We start from the raw sequence: 8,314 nt of genomic DNA, 5'->3' as shown, positions 1-8,314 counted from the left end.
TAATTTCCTGTACAGGAAGAGAAAAAAAAAAATCAACTACTCCAATGCATTTCCATTACAGTGGTGACTTGTGAATTTAATCAATTTTATGATCAAGCTGGTAGTGTGTTCAATTTTACCAATTTTGATTTTAAGAGGCAGAAATACTACCAAGACAATGTTCCCATAAGCATAGTTATCCAAGTTACATTTGATTTTAAACATTTATGGTTGCTATTCACAAAAGAAGAAGGTAATCCAACCAGCCATCATCTGCACTGCTTGTCCCCACGGGGGTCGCGGGTGTGCTGGAGTCCTTCAAGTGGTTCTTGGCCTTTGGAATTAAATTTTTAAATTTAATGAATTATTATTATTTGACCATTAGGAATACAGTGGCCTCCTGCTTATGATGAGAGATTGGACATGGCGCACACAAACAGACAAACAAAATGGCATAAGAAACGGGTCTGTCTTTAGTTTAGCCTTTTCTGAGCAGAGAAAAACGCATATGCACGTAACGCTTACCCGACAGGCCTTTGCCGATGGTCTGAATCGGAAGCACGCAACGACTGGACGGGTGCGAATGGTCACTGATGTGTAGTGTGACGTGATGTACGTGGTCTGAGACACAGAAGAATATTCATCGTGTAGTCTGACAGTGAAACCGTCGTGAATGTAAAAAAAATCAAAAAAATCTTAGAAGGCCATAGTCAAACTATAAGCCTTGTGTTCATGTAGTCTTAGAAGGCCATAGTCAAACTATAGCCTTGTGTTGTCAAAAACGTTTTGTTTTTCAACTTTTGTTTTTTTCATATTAATAAGTGATAGTCCAATAAACGGAAATTAGTTAGAAATGAAATAATTAATTAGAAATTTGTGGCAACAATTTAACATTAAAATGCATCTATTCGACCCACAAGATATGCAATGAATAATCATCAACTAAGTGACAATCAAATTAATAGATAATTATGATAATCGAGACCTAAAACGGTCAGAAATAGGACGGTGACAATCATCTGATTTTATTTTGGGGTACAATCATGAACATTTTTGCCTATTTTCTGAAATCTTGGGAACCGAATCACATTGTTAACAAATTTTAAACTACGTCATCAAAGTAGACTTGTCGTAACTACACACCAAGTGTTTGGCATCGAAAATGTGTAGTGCGTTCTGTGGGAAACCTTTTCGCCGGCAGCTCATTTTTCTGCTCAGCGAGAAGCGTCTGGAAAAGTAAATCACATCATTGTTTATGCGTCGATTCATTTTGCCAACAAGAGAACAATCAAAAAAATGTGCTCTCCGTATTTTAATTTAGGCTGGTACATGCCAGCTCTTCCAAAACTTGTCATAATAACTTCATACATCAGCTGACAGTAAATTCAAACTCGCTGGGCCTAAGTAGAAATGGATCTTTTTGGCGTTATTAGTCATAACAGTGGAGTGTGTGTGGTGTCTGTGGACCAACCATCGAGAACTGATCTCAGTGCAGATTGAATGACACGCTCCTTATGGAGGTCACATCATATTTTATTTCATTTTATTACATATTAGGCTACCTTTTAAGCCGCTCCAACCTGTGTTTCATCCTCGCTTGCACCTTGCCAGAGTGCTCGCATTTGAGATTTGCTGGCCTGGCCTCAAAAACCGTCGCAGCGTACCTCCAAAGCTTTTTGCGGAGAAGAGCTTTTGTCTGGAAACACTTTGTTCCTTGGGCAACTGTGCAAACAAATGTACGGAGGCATCAAACAAAACAGATGTGTCGAAGGTCAGCAAGCAGGGAGTAAAATTTCTAACGTGTAGAGTCCATAACAAGTTCCGTATTGATTGATTACATGGCAAGAAAACAAACACAAAAAGTTGAGAATATTTGGCTATTGCGTGAAATTTCAGGCTGACTGGCTGTTCTCTAACAAGGAGTGGAGCATCCAAATTAACAACACGTGTTTGAAGCAAGAATAGACCCTTACATTTCCAGGTTTAATTAGAATTGGTAGGTCAACTCTCCTCTTCAATATTCTATTCACATTTTAATATAATCAAAACAAGATGACACAAAGAAAGTGGCTACTCATCTACGAGCTATGGCCCGGGGGCCACATGCGGCCCGCTGTCCATTTATCTTCTAGCAGAAGTCTTTTAGGTCATGACTTTGGACCAAAGCGAAGAAAGTAGATACATTTCAACTTGTTGTCATTGGACACAAAGTCTTCTATTCTAATGGGGCACAATGGTGTCAGAAGTAGGATTACCAGCACGATACAAATTTGAGAACATCTGTTCGAGGAGGCAGTCAGAAGTGGGATCAACATTCAGCTCTTTCTAAGAAAGAATCATTCATTCAAAAGGCCTTTCTCTACTCAGGTGTCAGAAGTAGGATTGGCTTGAGGTGTCAGTTTTTCAGGACATGACGTAAGACCTGAGCACCGCATTGGTGTCAGAAGTTGGATTCACTGCCAGCCATCATGAACCAGCCGGCCTCTAATCCTGAAGCCGATTTCTGGTAGCTACGAACGCCCATTGTTTATCACTAAATGAAGATATTGAACGATCCGTGACACTACATAGATCTGGAGAAGGATCCTTTATTAGACACTGTGGAAAAAACACCAGAACCCACACCTCCCATCTGCTTGCCCACAAGACTCGTCCTGTCTTTCACAGCCAGACATTTTCCAAAAGCCCCTCTGCGGTCGCAGGCTCAACCGCAAGCCATTGACACCGTGCCACCCGGGTTAATTGACACTCAAAGTACCTGGATTTTCCTGTGCCAGGGTAGTTTTAATGCAGAAACTCAAAAGCAGTGAATAGATGCTCTTTATTCCACCTGAATACATTGTTTTTCTTCAGGGAGCTTGTGGTCCTAAAGTGCTTTGGCACGCTGCCTTTCGACAATTTGATGCAGAAAATAGCGCGGGAGCAAGATAATCTTTTGCTTGTTTTTGGATACGGTAATCATCCGTGTTCAGTGTAAAGTGTGTTTAACCTGTCTGCCATTGCGACTTACAAGGGTGACGCTCTTGGCCCCGGGCCCCCGTGAACAAGGTCCAAGGCAGCACTTGCCCTGGCAATTTTCTGCAAATCGCCGAGGAGCGTTTCTGTAGCCAGGAAACATGGCGGCAGATTTATGATGTTTGAAGCTGAACCAGATGCTGACTACTGTATGTTCTTACTCGAAAAAATAAGTTGAAAAAGTACGGTGTCGTTAAATAAAGAAACCCCAAAATGAAAGAGATGCTACAACATAGAATTGGGTTTGCCTTGTCCGTACAAATTTAAAGCCAGTGCTCTATGTACCAAAATAACGACTCAAATGAGCCTCTTCAAACCTTTTGTCTCACACAGTATCACCCAATGTATGAATAAAACTAATACAAATATGCATTAACTTTTATACATATATGTAAATTTGTATATGAATATATGATAGTTTTGGTGTGGAAGTATGAATGAGAACCCTGCTTGAGCCGTGACTGTGGTCTGACCAGAAATGTGGGAGCAAAATGTGAACTTTTTGATGATCAAATGACTCATTCAAAAAATTCTAATAATTTAATATTAAATAATAATTTATATATATATATAGTATATATAATAATATTAAAATAAGCCAATCACGATATAGTAACACTCGAAATAGTGAAAACAATAACAATATATCAATAACTCAACGTTGCTCAAACGTTAATATCACACAACACACAAAATAAACACGTAAAGCTTACTTTAATAAATTAATCCTCATCCACGAATCCATATTGGTCCATATATAAGGCGCACCGGATTATAAGGCGCACTGTCGGCTTTTGAGAAAATTGGTGCATTTTAGGTGCGCCTTATAGTGCGGAAAATATGGTAACATATCGTAACATAACTCAGCCTAACACAACAAACCTAGAGTAATGTAATGTCATAGCATTACGTGGTGTAACTTTGCGTCAGGCAATTACAATTGTGAACTTGATTTTCAGCATCTCGATTGCTTAACATCCCAAGTGATTCTCTAAAGTACGGAGTGGTAAATCAAACAAGAGGCCAGACATGTGCGCAGTCTGACCCAGCCCTGACTTTTCCCACTGTCTCTCATTGTTTTATACGGCCGTGCGTCGGGGAGCATCCCTGGACTTTCTTTTCCATAGAGAGGGAGGCAGCTGGAGCAAGTTACTCAACGGCGGCAGAGCAGCAGGAGGAGATGCAGATGGTTCGATTCCCATGTCACCCGCGTCTTCTTGGCCCGGACCTCAGCCAGCCAGTGGAGATGGATTTACTCTCGCACAGAACATGTGTACATATACAAAAGGTACACGCTAATAAGCTCTCCTTCATACTAAGTCACGCACATCACATGTGGAATGTTTTCACACACGTTGTTTCCATTTGCTGCGTGGACTTTGGATTCGTACTCTCATCGACAGGAAGCAACACCGTATACACAAGAACATGGAAGGTATCACAAATCTACAGTAGAAATGTACACATTGTGATAACCTTTAGAGACAATCATTTGGTAATCGTTAGTACCTTTTTAATAAAACGCATAAAGAGGAAGTTAGCAAATTTATGAGCGTACATTCAATTAGAAATAGATAGAAATAGCATCCTAGCACTATGATATTTAAATAATTAATACTATGGGACAATTGAAATACATTTAAATTTTGTGGCGTAAGAACAATTAATTTTAATCGGACATTTGGTTAAAAGATTAAAATGAAATCAAATCAAAACAAGTCTAATTGTTTTACTCGAAAGTGCATCAAGATGAGTTCATAATATAACAGCATATAACATAATGCCGCATGAAATAACATAACACAACTTAATGGAACACAACAGCTATTTAACAAATTGTGTTAAAATATAGCTAACATAATCACACAACATAGCAAAATGTTTGAGATAAGGTAACATAACGTAACATCACCTAACATAGCGTGAAACAATTCCATCCATCCATCCATCCATCCATCCATCCATTATCTGTATCGCTTGTCCCGGTTTCTTCACGTTTTGATTTTAATAAATGTGTTTTCAATCAATCTAGATACTGATGTTAATTTAATCTTGATAAACAAATTTGAATTGTACAATTGTTTCCAACCAGTCGCTCGTGTTCTTAATTTAATCTTGATAAACAAATTTGAATTGTACTATTGTTTCCAACCAATCGCTCGTGTTCTCACAGTGGTGCTACCAGGCAACGTGCACAAAGCCCATGACAACATCAGCACATAACATTGACTCACCAGCGCATTAATATTTCTTTAATTGCAAACATATTCCTCGCCATAGCGGCCGCCCTGTGTGTGCCACGCACCATGTTTGAGTTTTATTAAAAACATACTTTTGGATGAGCCGAGGCAAGATGGGAGTGTTTTTTGGAAAAGCCTGAAAATGACTTTGGAGACAAAAAAAAAAATGCTGTGGGGGGGATTTGCTGGAGGGATTTTGTTTTATTGTGTCATAGTGCCATGCCAAAGTTAAAGCAAAGGTTTATAAGATGCACAAAGAACATGACCTCAACCCCACACTGCAGGAGCCTACCGTGTGTGTGTGTGTGTGTTGTGTGTGGGAGTGTGTGTTTGTGTGTGTGTGCATGTGCGTGTGTGCATGTGTGTGTGTGTGTGTTTGCGCACTTGTGTGACACAATAGTTTTGGTAATACAGTACTATCTTCCAGGTAAGCAATGGTACTCAGCAAACTGAGGCTAAAAATGACTAAAATAATCATTTTTTTAATGCAAGCTAAATAGATGGCTAAATTAGGTCTAAACAGAAATGAATGCTTTCATTACAATCGGTATTGTTTAAATGTGTGGCGGACTAGTATTTGTCGAACACAATTATTAGGATTGGCACAATATTTTGAATTTTATGGACGGTATCTGCTGAGTGTCGAGGAAGACATTTTGCTCATAAATTTCAAAATATTAAAGCCAATAGTTCTAATGTGTGCCGCGGGCGTTTGAAGTTGACATACGCAGATATTTTCACGTAAATTTTGAAGAATGATTGCAGCTGTATGACATCAACTGATGTGAGATTTGTTTACAAGAAGCGTCGCGGTCATGTGGTTACCATGTTATTTGTCTGCAAACAATTACTACGTCTTCTTCGCTAAATGTCCACCCTCTTTTAACTACACGCGACTAACTTTATAATGTGTAGGTATAAATACAGCTCAGATCTTTTCAAATTCCTCACGTCTTAATCAACAGAGTTACGATTGTTGTCATCCTCCGAGCCCGCTAGATTTGGCGGAAGGGAGATTGAAATGTTCAAGTCTGTAACTTTCATAGAAAATGGAGTCGCGCCAACAACTCCCGTAGAAATAAAAACCCAGTTTCGCCCACCAGAAGTGCCTCCCATATTTCACACAATGGCTCATTGGGTTTAGGTGGGTGGAATAACAAGGCTAAGGCACCTCTAATGCACAACTAACGGTGGCCAGCAAAAACACCGAAACTCATAATAGAAGCAAAACAGAATCCTAATTTACATTTAAAATAGGAGGTAGTGCTGTGGTCATTTCACAACTCGGACCTATCCAAAGGCTAAAACACTGCAAACACCACAAATAGAGAAATTGAAAGCGGACAAATCGCTTAAGCTAACAAATTGTCGACACACACCCACAAGAAGATATATTACATTACACACAGCAAACAGAAGTCTACAGTGAGTAAACACACATTAAGAGATGGCTAACACACTGCAAACACATTGATAACGAAGGAAAACGCGAGGGAACACGCAAGCACTGCTGATTTAAAGCGAAAAGATACGAGCCAAGGCAAAGCAAACAAATTCACCAAATTGCATATTTTTTCTCTTGAAACTCTCCTCAGCGATTTGCTGAATTTACCTATTTGCAACTTTCAGGTGTATTTTTGTACTCTTTCTGTTATGCCATAAAATGGAACAAAATTTCATCCAAGCCCTGGTTAATTTGTATATAATTAGGGAAAAATAGTTCCTATATTAATTAGATTTGGAGTTAACTATATTCATCTTCTAGCTTCAACCACGTGTTCGCCTCTGGTTGTGTGTTAGCAGAAAGTTGGGCAATGTTAGCAGATTGCTGTTTTAGACATAAATGGTGTTGTTTTTATTTTTATTAGCTACTGTTAGCTGCACGTTAACAGTGAATTAGCCTAGATTTGCTATGTGCTACCGTGTGTTAGCCTCGACGTGTGTGTTAGCCATGTACTGGCCTGCATTAGCAGTTTGTTAGGACTGTAGTGTTCTTTGCTGTTTTACAAATAAATAATTTATTTTTTGTTTGTTTTTGTTTTGTTTAGGCTATTTTATTCTGTTATATTGATATCGTTCGCCACTATTAGCCCAAGTTTGCCGTGAGCTAACAGCGTATTCGCTGCTGGATGTACATTACCGTAAAGTAGCCAGTCTTGGCAGTTTGTTAGAATATTAATATTTGATATCAGAGCATTTCAAGTGACTGTTGGTTGTGACATGAGCAAAGGTGAAAGAGCAATTGAACATTTGATCTTGAACATGGTTATAAAATGATGGAAATAATCATGTGATCCTTTCCCATCTTAAAGGGCATTACTTTGGGGAGTTTTAATCATTAGCTACTGCTACTCTCACTTTGGTGTGTGATCTAATATGTTCGCCTTTAGATGTGTGTTAGCAGTGAATTGGCCAAAGTTAGTAGTCCGCCTTCTGCTTTATTTACTCTTACACTGGTCATCTGTTTTGCTTTTCCTTCAAGTTGTATTGGTATTGTTATTTGCTGTTAGCGTTCATTAAACGGGTTCCTGCGTGTTCGCCTCTGGATGCACTTAACTGTGAATTTGCCACAATTAGCAATTAAACAGCATCTACATTTGTGTTCTCTGCTGTTTTAGAAATAAATTGTCCATCTGTTTTGCTTTTATTGTTAGGTTTTGTTGTGTTAGCACAAAAGGATGGAAAGAAAAACACGATGTAAAACTGTTGCCATCCATTCAAAGAGCGACGAAAGAAAGTGAAGCTGTTGTCGTTATGTCTTTGCTTTCTTGAGTGGGATTTCAAGTGTGAGATAAAAGAAGGAAGACTCTTATCTTAAAACCGGACCGACATTCCAACTGAGACAATGGTGTTGACTGGGCTGCTAATTGAACACACATTTGGTCTCTGTCTCTTTCAGAGCATACCAAGCTGGCCCTCATTTTTGGGGGCCAAATCGTGGTGCAACAGCGACATTAAGAGGCCAATTGAGGTAAAACAGCAGATTCTCCTCATTCATTTTTTCCCCCCACTTATTTAAAAAAAGTCCACCTTTTTCATTGTAATTATACAATACAATACAATACAATACAATACAATAC

This window comes from Syngnathus acus, chromosome 10, assembly GCF_901709675.1.
Source record: "Syngnathus acus chromosome 10, fSynAcu1.2, whole genome shotgun sequence".
NCBI classification, from domain to species: domain Eukaryota; kingdom Metazoa; phylum Chordata; class Actinopteri; order Syngnathiformes; family Syngnathidae; genus Syngnathus; species Syngnathus acus.
The sequence above is the reverse complement of the archived record's forward strand: the minus strand, read 5'-3'. Positions refer to the sequence as shown.